The following is a 14180-nucleotide window of genomic DNA, read 5'->3' on the forward strand; positions in this document are numbered from 1 at the left end:
ATGGGACAAACATTTTATTTCCATCCAGAAGATCTGCTAAGATCTGAAATGAATTACCTTAAAGGGTGGTGGAATCCAACTGGATGATAAGCTATTTGGAGGTATCCTTGCAGATGGAGAACTTGCAGGGATACCGAGGAAAGATAGAATGTGAGACTGATGTAGACAACTCTTTTAAAGATCTGGCACAGGCTGAATTTTTCCCCTGAACGATTCTTCTCTCTGTAAAAGTAACTGCATGTTTGAAGTGGTGGGATTGTTAAAAGATTCCTTGCATTCAAGAGTGAAAAGAAGATCATAGGATGCTACCCCCTAATTCAGCCAGATGCGTCAGTGACATCTTCTTGATACAGCAATCCAAAGCTAATTCCAGTGCCCAGTTGTCTGTCTAAGGCCTGTACTTGTTTCCGTTCTGTTTACTTTCAACACTTTCATTAAAACAATACAAGATCTCTAATACTTTTAAGTTGATGTCCAGAGTAACTGGTGCCCATTAGACAAATCCATATGATTAATAATTCACTTCAAGTCACCATTACCACCACGGTTGTTAGACAAGTCGTCTTGGGATCTGTGTGAAATCTGTCTTGTTAATTCCTCGAGAAGGGACCTCATTCCATTCTACATTTAAAAATAAGCAGTAAACCTCAAAGATCTTGTGTTCGTGATGGGATCAGATCCTGATTTCTCGGTGAGATCTGAACTTTGTACTCCAATTGGGTTTCAAATGAAGTTTCCCCGTGGACTCTGAACTGTGTGCTGTCATTAACCTATCTTCCCTTGAGTCTGTAGTTTGTCGTGTGAGACACAAAATAATTGACAGCTTTTGCTTTACTATGTTAAACTAGGCAGCACACTTCTTCAAAATCTTCTGGATATAAGTAAAACAAATAAGTGATTGACAGATCTTTTTCAGTGCACAGTGTCTGAAGGATAAAAGGGATAAAGTGAGTTGGATTATTTTATATTCATCGCTGCTGTATCTAAGCAGAGGTGTTTCTAATTTTTGTTCTTTTTGCCTTTTGAAATAGACTGTGCTGTGTTCCCCCACCCACCCAAACTTGCTGTTTGTGAAGTTCATTTTTTTTCAGTGATCTGCATGCAACAAAATCTTTGGGGTTTAAAACAGAAATGTGGTTTATTTATGAACTCAAATTGTCACAACATGAACATTCACATCTCGCATACAAGGAAGGTAAAAGGAAGAGAATAATTTAAAGCTCAAAGACTTGAACATTAATCGACATTTGCACACTGTCATTGTCCAGTTTAGGCATTGGAGCTCATGTGGGTAGACTTTGCTGAAGTTGCAGAATTCCTTTCAAAATTGGCAAAGGCTTATTAAGTTGAGGTTTCTGTCCATTTTTCCAGTGGATTCAAGGGTTTCTTCTGAAACTAGGGTTCAGAGGCAGGCTTAACTCAGCTTTGATATTAGCAAACCTTAGATTCTGCAGACTGATGTTAACAGTAAGTAGATCCTTACCAGATTGGAGCAAGGGTTTAAATACACACTTAAATCTTTCTTCAAAGACCAGAAATTTTGATCATGTGATGGGGTTCCTGGATTAATCAGTTTCAACTCATGAAAAATGTAACAGTTAGTTTCCATCCCAGGAATATTGTTCATTAAATGAGATCAGTGGTGAGCCTTTTGCTCTACTTCAGACATAATGATTTTGCATAGCTCCCTTTTGTTCAAAACTGACTGAGATTGATATCTCGTCTGCAGGATTTTTGTGTTTGTGGACTGCAATCCAAGGAGGATATGTCTGTGAGTTGTGTCCTGGTAATTGCTCATTGGTATCCTTTGATAAATAGTGTTCAATTTGCATCATGTAATTGGAGGTGGCCGTGGTTTAGTCCTAAAAAGTTTGTTTTAAAATTTAAATGAGAAAGTAAAGTTTTAAAAACAATTTATGATTTCTCTTCATGTCTTGTGGACTTTTTCCACTGGAATGTAGGAGGATGAGGGGTGATCTTACAGGGGTTTATAAAATCATGAGGAGTAAAGGACCAGGGGGCTGCCGGGAATATATTTGGGCAGCGGCTGAACCCGAGACACTAAACGTGTAGTGTCTCCCAACTGCCCTCCTCCTCTAACCAAAAAAAAGGACTCTGTGGTGTGTTGGTAAAGTAAGGTTTTTATACTTTTTCTATTTCGTCTGTATTGTGTAATTGGTTAAAAATTTACTTTCTTTGTTTTTATTTATCTAATAATTGGTTATTTGAAAGGACCATAGCAGAGAAGTATTAGAAAGTATTTAACTCATAAATTGAGATAAAGTAATAAAGTAATTAACTAAGTAGAGATGGCTGGGCAGGTGATGTGCTGTAGCTGTATGATGTGGGAGCTGGCTGATCCCATTGTGAACGGCAGTGACCACATCTGCAGCAAGTGTTGGTTGCTGGAAGAACTCCGGCTCAGAGTTGAAGATCTGGAATCTGAGCTTCAAACACTGCGGCACATCCGGGAGGGGGAGAGTTACCTGGACGCTTTGTTTCAGGAGGCAGTCACACCTGGTAGATTAAGTCATTCAAATTCAGTAAGTGATCAGGGACAACAGGGTGTGACTGCAAGTGAGGCAGGTAGGGGGATCCTGAGTTCAGGAGTGGAGGAGCCTCAGCTTTTGACCTTTTCCAACAGGTATGAGATACTTGCTCCCTGTGTGGATGAGGAAAAGGGCTGCGGGGAGGATGAGCCAGCTCACCGCGGCACCATGGTGCAGAAGGCTATTCAAGAGGGGGGAGCAAATAGACAAGTGGTAGTTATAGGGGATTCTATCATTAGGGGGATAGATAGTATCCTTTGCAAGCCGGATCGGGAGTCCCGCATGGTGTGTTGCCTGCCCGGTGCCAGGGTGCAGGACATCTCTGACTGGCTTGAAAGGATATTGGAGCGGGAGGGGGAGGATCCAGTTGTTGTGGTCCACGTTGGGACTAACAACATAGGCAAGGCTAGGATGGAGGACCTGTTTGGGGATTATCAAGCACAAGGAACAAAATTAAGGAACAGGTCCTCGAGGGTGATAATCTCCGGATTACTGCCCGAGCCACGTGCAAATTGGCTTAGGGATAAGAAAATTAGGGAAGTAAACACGTGGCTAAGGGAGTGGTGTGGGAAAGAGGGGTTCCATTTCATGGGGCATTGGCATCAGTTTTGGAACCAGAGGGATCTGTACCGATGGGACGGTCTCCACCTGAACTGATCTGGAACCAGTGTTCTTGCGAAAAGGATAAATAGGGTGGTCACTAGGACTTTAAACTAGTGAGTTGGGGGGAAGGGAAAGGGAAAACGACAGGGAGTATGATGGTAAATAAAAAGGTAAGCAGCAGGTTAGCATGTGTGCAGGAGGGTTTAAGTTCAAGGCAGACTATGAAAGAAGCAAAAAGGAAGGATAACTCAGGAGATATTATTAGAGATGTTGGAAATCATGAGGGTAAGAAAGCTAGCATAAAGGCACTTTACCTGAATGCTCATAGCATTCGTAACAAGGTTGATGAGTTAACGGCACAAATCATCGCGAATGAATATGATTTGGTAGCCATTACGGAGACATGGTTACAGGATGGTCACGACTGGGAGTTAAATATCCAAGGGTACCAGACTATTCGGAAGGACAGACAGGAAGGTAAGGGAGGTGGTGTAGCCCTGATATTCAAGGACGCCATCAGGGCGGTGCTGAGAGATGATATAGGTTCTATGGAGAATGAGGTTGAATCCATTTGGGTGGAAATTAGAAATTCTAAGAGGAAAAAGTCACTGATGGGTGTAGTCTATAGGCCACCAAATAATAACATCACATTGGGGCGGGCAATAAACAAAGAAATAACTAATGCCTGTAAAAATGGTACGGCAATTATCATGGGGGATTTTAACCTACATGTAGATTGGTCGAACCAGCTCAGTCAGGGTAGCCTTGAGGAGGAGTTCGTTGAGTGTATCCATGATAGTTTTCTTGAGCAGTATGTAATGGAACCAACGCGGGAGCAAGCTATCCTAGACCTGGTCCTGTGTAATGAGACAGGAATAATTAATGACCTCATAGTTAGGGATCCTCTTGGAAGGAGTGATCACAGTATGGTTGAATTTAGAATACAGATGGAGAGTGAGAAGATAAAATCCAGTACAAGGGTCCTGTGCTTGAACAAGGGGAACTACAATAGAATGAGGGAGGACTTGGCTAAAGCAAACTGGAAACAAAGATTTTATGGTGGGACAGTTGACGAGCAGTGGAGGACTTTCAAAGCAATCTTTCAAAGTGCTCAGCAAAAGTATATTCCAATGAAAAGGAAGGACTGTAAGAAAAAGGGTAATCTGCCATGGGTGTCTAAAGAAATAAGGGAGGCTATCAAATTGAAAGACAAGGCATACAAAGTGGCCAAAAACAGCATGAAACTAGAAGATTGGGAAAACTTTAAAGGTCAACAGAAAGCCACAAAAAGAGCTATAAGGAAAAGTAAGATAGAACATGAGAAAAAACTAGCACAGAATACAAAGACAGACAGGAAAAGTTTCTATAAATATATAAAACGAAAAAGAGTGGCTAAAGTAAATGTTGGCCCTTTAGAGCATGAGAAGGGGAATTTAGTTATGGGATATGATGAAATGGCCGAGGCATTGAACAGGTATTTTGTATCAGTCTTCACAGTGGAGGACACTAATAACATGCCAGTAATAGACAAAGGGACAAAGGTAGGTGAGGACCTGGAAACAATCATAATTACAGAAGAGGTAGTGTTGGGCAAGCTAATGGAGTTAAGGATTGATAAGTCTCCTGGCCCTGATGGAATGCATCCCAGGGTACTAAAAGAGATGGCAGGAGAAATAGCAGGTGCACTGGCGGTAATTTTCCAAAATTCGCTGGACTCTGGGGCAGTCCCAGCAGATTGGAAAACAGCAAATGTGACGCCACTGTTTAAAAAGGGAAGTAGACAAAAGATGGGGAATTATAGACCGGTTAGCTTAACCTCTGTAGTGGGGAAGATGCTTGAGTCTATTATCAAGGAAGAAATAGCAAGGCATCTTGATAGAAATTGTCCCGTTGGGCAGACGCAGCATGGGTTCATGAAGGGCAGGTCATGCTTGACAAATCTTTTGGAATTCTATGAAGACATTACGAGCGAGGTGGACAATGGGGACCCAGTGGATGTGGTGTACCTAGACTTCCAAAAGGCCTTTGACAAGGTGCCGCACAAGAGGCTACTGCATAAGATAAGGATGCATGGCATTAAGGGTAAAGTATTAGCATGGATAGAGGATTGGTTGACTAACAGGAAGCAAAGAGTGGGGATAAATGAGTGCTATTCTAGCTGGCAGTCAGTGACTAGTGGTGTGCCTCAGGGATCGGTGTTGGGACTGCAATTATTTACAATTTATATAGATGATTTGGAGCTGGGGACCACGTGTAGGGTGTCAAAGTTTGCAGATGACACTAAGATGAGTGGCGGAGCAAAGTGTGCAGAGGACTGTGAAACTTTGCAGAGGAACATAGATACATTGAGTGAGTGGGCAAAGGTCTGGCAGATGGAATACAATGTAAATAAATGTGAAGTCATACATTTTGGTAGGAGTAATAGTAAAAAGGATTATTACTTGAATGGTAAAAAGTTGCAGCATGCTGCTATGCAGAGGGACCTGGGTGTCCTTGTGCATGAATCACAGAAGGTAGGTCTGCAGGTACAGCAAGTAATTAGGAAGGCAAATGGAATTTTGTCCTTCATTGCTAAAGGGATTGAAATAAAAAGCAGAGAGGTTATGTTGCAGCTGTACAAGGTGCTGGTGAGGCCAGACCTGGAGTACTGTGGGCAGTTTTGGTCTCCTTACTTGAGAAAGGATGTACTGGCACTGGAGGGGGTGCAAAGGAGGTTCACTAGGTTGATTCCGGAGTTGAGGGGGTTGGCTTATGAGGAGAGATTGAGTAGGTTGGGATTATATTCATTGGAATTCAGAAGATTGAGGGGGGGATCTTATAGAAACATATAAAATTATGAAGGGAATAGACAAGATAGAAGTAGAGAGGATGTTTCCACTGGCAGGTGAAGCTAGGACAAGAGGGCATAGCCTCAAGATTAGAGGGAGCAGATTTAGGACTGAACTGAGAAGGAATTTCTTCACCCAGAGGGTTGTTAATCTGTGGAATTCCTTGCCCAGTGAAGTAGATGACGCTACTTCAGTAAATGCTTTTAAAAAAAAGGTAGATTTTTTTTGAACAATAAAGGAATTAAGGGATACGGTGAGAACGCGGGTAAGTGGATCTGAGTCCACGAAAGGATCAGCCATGATCTTATTGAATGGCGGAGCAGGCTCGAAGGGCCAGACGGCCTACTCCTGCTCCTAGTTCTTATGTTCTTATGTTCTTAGGTGAATGGCAGGTGTCTTTTCCCTAGGATGAGGAATTTCAAGACTAGGGGGCATATTTTAAAGGTGAGAGGAGAAAGATTTAGAAAAGACATGAGGGGCAACTTTTTTTACACAGAGTGGCTTGTGTGTGGAATGAACTTCCAGAGGAAGTGTGGATGTGGGTACAGTTACAATGTTTACAAGACATTTAGATAAATACAAGAATAGGAAATGTTTGGAGGGATATGGGCCAAATGCAGACAGGTGGGACTAGTTTAGTTTGGGATTATGGTCGGCAAGGACTGGTTGGACTGGAGGGTCTGTTTCCCTGCTAATTGACTTATGACTTGATAAGCAAAAACAAACCCTCTTCCTGGCTTACAATAAGTTAATGAAAGTGATCATGGGAGCGGTGAGAAACAGAATCAATAAAATGGGGCAATTAGGATATGAGTCAGGGGGTGGCAAGAATTTGGTGTCCTCCACAAATACCACCAGTTATATGGTAGTTTACTTTTTCATAATAACCAATTGTAATATTTTTCCTTTTCTGGTAAGAGCTAAGTGCTGAGATTGAAGACACTATTTTCTTTTGCTATTATCACCCCGAGGGAGCATCATAATTGAGCTCAATCCATTTTCATAACCATTCACAAAGTTCTTGGAATGATGCTGGGCTGGGGTAGAAACTGTTCCCTCTCCCATGGTGATTTGGGGGAGCAAGGAAATTTTAATTAGGAATTGGCATCCCACCACCTTGCTGCGTACACCCTAAGTCTTCCTCCGCAGACTTGCCACTTAAGGGCCTCACCTAGCCACTGCTGGCATTAACCAAACGATGGGCTGGGCATCTGCCACGCAGTCACCTTGGCGAGCAGACCCTGATGAGTTTGATTACAGGCACCCCAGGGGACATCACACGTTTAAAGACACTCCATACCTGGTCAAGTTATCCAGCATTGAGGGGCTACTGGGAGCCTCTGACACACCCTTGTCCTTGCTTTCAGCTCCCCTGACCACCCCCTTTCCAGGGGCAGGACACACTCCCGGGGTCCTTAGTCATGGGAGAGAACTATCAATTGCCTGACTCAAGATATGGTAAGTCTTCTTGAAAAGAAGCAACAAGGACTTCATTGGCACTGGGGTGGCAAGGTTCCTATTGCCTCCACAAGATTCTGCCAGTTGTCTCCCTGGTTATGCATATGCTTCTTTTTGATAACCAGTGTTGCATTTTCCCTTTTCCTCACATAAGCTTAAGTGCTGGGATCAAAAGCAGTGATAAAACTGGTGAATCAACTATTGGTGTGTTTGTTTTTACCATTATTGATCCCTTTGCCTTCTGTTTTATGATTTTTTGTAAAAATTAATTCACGGGATGAGGGCGTCACGGGCCAGGCAGCATTTATTGCCCAACCCTAATTGCCCAGAGGGCAGTTCAGAGTCAACCACATTGCTGTGGGTCTGGAGTCACATGTGGGCCAGAGCAGGTAAGGATGGCAGTTTCCTTCCCTGAAGGATATTAGTGAACCAGATAGGTTTTTCCTGACAATTGATTCACGGTCATCATTAGACTCTTAATTCCAGATATTTATTGAATTCAAATTCCACCATCTGAAATGGCGGGGTTCGAACCCAGGTCCCCAGAACGTTATCTGGGTCTCTGGATTAACAGTCCAGCAATAACACCGCTAGGCCATCACCTCCCCTATTTAATTGATTCCATCCTCTACCCAGACTATCTTTTTATGCCCCTGCCCACCAGTGCCATACAACCTATCGCATTTCTATCTTCAGTTCTGAAGCAACCATATTTAACTTGTAATGTTAACTTTGTTTCCCTGTCCACTGATGCTGCCAGCTCTGCTGTGTATTTACAGCAGTTTTCTGTTTTTATCATCAGTATAATTAAGTTGTTTTGTCTTGAACCATTACCTTTACTTGTATTTGTCATTCAAGCAGCAGTGGTATTATAGAACTGCATCTCCATCTCCTGAACAATTAAATGCTGGGACTTTGTGTAAATTCTGCGGTGTGAATGAACTGCCAAATACATCAGAGTCTTTCAGGCTGTGCATGTTTAACAATTTAAATTCCTTGCCCCAGGCATCAAAGGGAAACTTACCAACAATTTCCCTTTCCTGATGTGGGTGTCATTGGCAAAGTCAGTGTTTTTTGTTCATCTCTAATTGCGGAGAAGATGGCATTGAGCCACTTTCTTGATTATCACAGAGCGTCTTGCTCAGGCATTTCGAAGGAAACTTAAGAGTCAACCACATTACCGAGACAACAAGGTGCAGGGCTGGATGAACACAGCAGGCCAAGCAGCATCATAGGAGCAGAGAGGCTGACGTTTCGGGCCTAGACCCTTCATCAGAAAAGGGGGAGGGGAAGGGGGTTCTGAAATAAATAGGGAGAGAGTGGGAGGTGGATAGAAGATGGATAGAGGAGAGGATAGGTGGAGAGGAAACAAACAGGTCGAAGAGGCGGGGATGGGGCCAGTAAAGGTGAGTGTAGGTGGGGAGTTAGGAAGGGGATAGGTCAGTCCAGGGAGGACGGACAGGTCAAGGGGGCGGGATGAGGTTGGTCGGGAGGAGATGGAGGTGCGGCTTGAGGTGGGAAGAGGGGATAGGTGGGAGGAAGAACAGGTTAGGGAGGCAAGGACGAGCTGGACTGGTTTTGGGATGCGGTAGGGGGAGGGGAGATTCTGAAACTTGTGAAATCCACATTGATAACATTGGGCTACAGGGTTCCCAAGCAGAATATGAGTTGCTGTTCCTGCAACCTTCGGGTGGCATCGTTGTGGCACTGCAGGAGGCCCAGGATGGACATGTCATCTGAGGAATGGGAGGGGGAGTTGAAATGGTTCGCGACTGGGAGGTGCAGTTGTTTATTGCGAACCGAGCGTAGGTGTTCTGCATAGCGGTCCCCGAGCCTCCGCTTGGTTTCCCCGATGTAGAGGAAGCCACACCGGGTACAGCGGATGCAGTATACCACATTGGCAGATGTGCAGGTGAACATCTGCTTGATGTGGAAAGTCTTCTTGGGGCCTGGGATGGGGGTGAGGGAGGATGTATGGGGGCAGGTGTAGCACTCCCTGCGGTTGCAGGGAAAAGTGCCGGATGTGGTGGAGCTGGAGGGGAGTGTGGAGCGGACAAGGGAGTCACGGAGAGAGTGGTCCCTCCGGAAAGCATTGTGTAAGGGCAGATCAGCTAAGAATGACAGATTTCATTCCCCTAATGGACATATGTGACTCGATGGGACTTAAAATGATTCAGTTGTTTCATGGTCACTGTGACTGAAATTAGATTTTTTTTATTCCGTGTTTATTTAATGAATTGAATTCAAATGTCCCATTTGAGTTCAAGTCCCCAGGCCATTAATCAAGGTCTACTCCAATAACACAAAAACTTGTGGAAACTTAGTCATTGGGCAGATTCAAGATACAGAAATTGATAAGTTTCTGGACACTAATGACATGAAGGAATATGGAGATACTGTGGAAAACTGACATTGAAGACATGATGAGATGTAATCTAGAATGGTCTGGCAGAATCGATGGGCTGAATGGTCTACTTATGTTACTATGTACCACTATACTAGAGTGTCTGCTAAAGATAAAATAATGGTTGATGAACGGATGTCATAGAGAAGGCTGTACTTAAGGAGGATATTCCTGGGAATAGGTACAGGGAAGTTATTTGTTGGAACTGAGAAATAAGAAAGGGATGATCACTTTATTGGGATTGTACTATAGACATCCCACTAGGCAATGGGAAATTGAGAAACAAACTTGTAAGCAGATCGAGGTTATCTGTAAGAATAATAGAGTGGTTATGGTAGGGGATTTTAACTTCCCAAACATATACACGTTTGTACATATACATGTTAAAGGATTGATTGAAGAGGAATTGAAGTGTGTACAAGAAAATTTTCTGTTTCAGTACATGGATGTACCTACTAGAGAAAGTGCAAAACTTGATCTTCTGTTGGGAAATAAGGCAGGGCAGGTGACTGAGGTGTCAGTGGGAGAGCACTTTGGGGCCAGTGACCATAATTCTATTAGTTTCAAAATAGTGATGGAAAAGACTAGACTGGATCTAAAAGTTAAAGTTCTTCATTGGAGGGAGACCAATTTTGACGGTATTAGGCAAGAACTTTCCAAAAGTTGATTGGGGGAGTGGTAATGGTGGTGGTGGAGGATGTTCGCAGGTAAAGGGATGGCTGGAAAATGGTAAGCCTTCAAAAATGAGATAACCAGAGTCCACAGACAGTATGTTCCTGTTAGGGTGAAGGGCCAGGCTGGTAGGTATAGAGAATGACGGATGACAAGAGAAATTGAGATTTTGATCAAGAATAAGAAGGAAGCATATGTCAGGTATAGACAGCAGAGGTCGAGTGAATCCCTGGAAGAGTATAAAGGCAGTAAGAGTGTACTGAGGGAAATCAGGAGGGCAGAAGGGGGACATGAGATAGCTTTGGCAAATAGGGTTAAGGAGAATCCAAAGGGATTTTATAAATATATTGGGGAAAAAAGGGTAACTAGGGAGAGATTAGGGCCCCTTAAAGATCAGCAAAGCCACCTACATGTGGAACCGCAACAGATGGGGAAATACTAAACAAGTATTTTGCATCAGTATTTACTGTGGAGAAAGATATGGAAGATATATTGGGGCAGCACGGTGGCTCAGTGGTTATTACCGCTGCCTCACAGTGTCAGGGACCCGGGTTCAATTCCACCCTCAGGTGACTGTTTGTGTGGAGTTTGCACATTCTCCTTGTGTCTGCGTGGGTTTCCTCCAGGTGCTCCAGTTAGGTGCAGGTTAGGTGGATTGGCCATGCTAAATTGCCCATAGTGTTCAGGGATGTGGAGCTTAGGTGGGTTATAGCAGGATGGGTCTGATTGGGATGCTCCAAAGGTCGGTGTGGACTTGTTGGGCCGAAGGGCCTGTTTCCACACTGTAGGGATTCTATGATTCTATATAGAACGTGGGGAAATAGATAGCAACATCTTGAAAAATGTCCATATTACAGAGGAGATGGTGCTGGATAATTGGAGTATACCTGATCAGATCCCCAGGACCTGATCAGGTATACTCTAGAACTCTGTGGGAAGCTAGGGAAGTAATTGTTGGGCCCTTTGCTGAGATAGTTGTATCGTCAATAGCCACAGGTGAAGTGCTGAAAGATTAGAGGTTGGCTAACATGGTGTTACTATTTAAGAAAGGTGGTAAGGAAAAGCCAAGGAATTATAGACCACTGAGCCTGACACCAGTAGTGGGCAAGTTGTTGGAGGGAATCCTGAGGGACAGGATTTACATTATTTGGAAAGGCAAGGATTGATTAGGGATAGTAAACATGGCTTTGTGCATGGGAAATTGTGTCTCACTAACTTCTTTGAGTTTTTGAGGAAGTAACGAAGAGGATTGATGAGGGCAGAGCAGTGGACGCGATCAATTTTGACTTCAGTAAGGCTTTCAACAAGGTTCCTCATGGTAGACTGGTTAGTAAGGTTAGACCACATGGAATACAGGGAGAACTAGCCATTTGGATACAGAACTGGCTCATAAGTAGAAGACAGATGGTGGTGGTAGAGGTTGCTTTTCAGACTGGAGATGTGTGACCATAAGGTGTGCCACAAGGATCGGTGCTGGGTCCACTGCTTTGTGTCATTTATATAAATGATTTAGATGTAAACATAGGAAGTATGGTTAGTAAGTTCGCAGATGACACCAAAATTGGTGGTGTAGTGGACAGCGAAGAAGGTTACCTCAGAGTACAACGGGATTTTGATCAATGGGCCAAGGAGTGGCAGTTGGAGTTTAATTTAGATAAATGTGAGGTGCTACATTTAGGAAAGGCAAATCAGGGCAGGCTTATACACATAATGATAAGGTCCTCAGGAGTGTTACTGAACAAAGAGACCTTGGAATGCAGATTCATAGTTCCTTGAACGTGGAGTCACAGGTAGACAGGAGTGAAGATGGCATTTGGTACGCTTGCCTTTATTGATCAGTGCATTGAGTATAGGAGTTGGGAGGGTCATGTTGCAGCTGTACGTGACATTGGCTGGGCCACTTTTGGAATACTGCATGCAATCCTGGTCACCATGCTATAGGAAGCATGTTGCAAAATTTGAAAGGGTTCAGAAAAGATTTACAAGGATGTTGCCAGGGTTGGAACGTTTAAGCAATAGGGGGAGGCTGAATAGGCCAAAGCTATTTTCCCCAGAGCATCAAAGGCTGAGGGGTGACCTTACAGAGATTTATAAAATCATGAGAGGCATGGTAAATAGAAAAGGTCTTTTCCCTTGGATGGGGGTGTCAAAAACTAAAAGACATAGGTTTGGGGTGAGAGGGGAAAGATTTAAAAGAGACCTGAGGGGCAACATTTTCACACAGAGGGTGGCACGTGTATGGAATGAACTGCCAGAAGAAGTGGAGGAGGCTGGTACAATTACAACTCTATTTAAAAGGCATCTGGATGGGTATATGAATAGGAAGGGTTTAGAGGGACATGGGCCAAATGTTGGCAAATGGGACAAGATTTATCTAGGATATCTGGTTGGCATGGACGAGTTGGACTGAAGGATCTGTCTCCATGCTGTACATCTCTCTGACCATGAATCTAAGTGTTGTGTGCTACTCTAGTGCCAACTGTGGCCCATAGGATGCACCATTGCTTCAGAATCAAAAGGTTGTGAGGTCACAGAGACTTGAGTGCAAGACCCTAGGGTTGACAATACAGTGCAGGACTAAGGGAGTGCTGTGCTGTCAGAGGCGCTTTCAGATGAAACATTAAACCAAGCCTTGACTTCTATGATGTAAAAAAAAAATCCATGGGTACTGTTTTGCAAAAGGAATCTCTCTGGTGTCCAAGTCAGTATTTATCTCTCAATCAACATCACTAAATTCAGATAGTCTGGTTGGGTTACATTGCTGCTCATGGGAGCTTACATCGTACAAGTTTGGCTGCTTTGTTTCCCCATGACAAGGGAGACATTTTGAAAATACTTTGTTGGCTATGTAGATGCGAGCCTGAGATTGCCAAAGATGCTATTTAAATGCAAATGAAGGCTATTCTCTTCAGTGAAAACAGTATAAAAATCTAACCTGAGCTATAGCAGATATTACAAATACAACTTGACATCACTTCTCTATCACATCTTTCAATCATCCACTTCTGTATTCACCTTGGGGGTTTTTAACTTTCAACTAACTTTTTACAATAGTTGCAATGAAATACTGATTGACAGGCTGTAAAGATTAGACAGATTGATGTTCTTAATATACATGAACAATTCAAAATCTCAATTAAAATCTGCAAAACAGAAAGCAAATAATTGGCAGAAGAAATTCTGTACAAAATGTAGGATAAGTGTAATGTGATATCTATTTGTAGTGAATGGGATAGTGCAAAAAAGATGGTAAAATTAATGGAAGAGGCCCTGAGAATAATAGTAGATTTGGCACTTGATAATCAAATCACTCTGTTATTGCAATAAAAGCAAGTAGACATTCACAAAAAAACCCAGAAAAGGACACAATCCAAACTGGTGAAGGGGGCCAAACAGGCAGCAGTGAATGTTTCATTGGACAAGGAAAAGCCAGGGATACACCATCAGCAGGAAAGATGGCAGCTGTGAAGGGTCCCAGTAATAAATTGCTGGAAGCAATGAAACTCCTAGTACACCTGAGACCCAAACCCCAAGCTCCTCGCCCCACACCTCAGGAGCAGTGATGCTCCCAGCTAACCCAGGTCTGGAAAATGAGGACTGAGCTGCCCAGTACATCCCAGTCACACAAGGTGAGGTACAAGGGTGAGAGCCCAGCACATGTACCTG

Source organism: Rhincodon typus, chromosome 36, assembly GCF_021869965.1.
Source record: "Rhincodon typus isolate 14 chromosome 36, sRhiTyp1.1, whole genome shotgun sequence".
NCBI lineage: Eukaryota > Metazoa > Chordata > Chondrichthyes > Orectolobiformes > Rhincodontidae > Rhincodon > Rhincodon typus.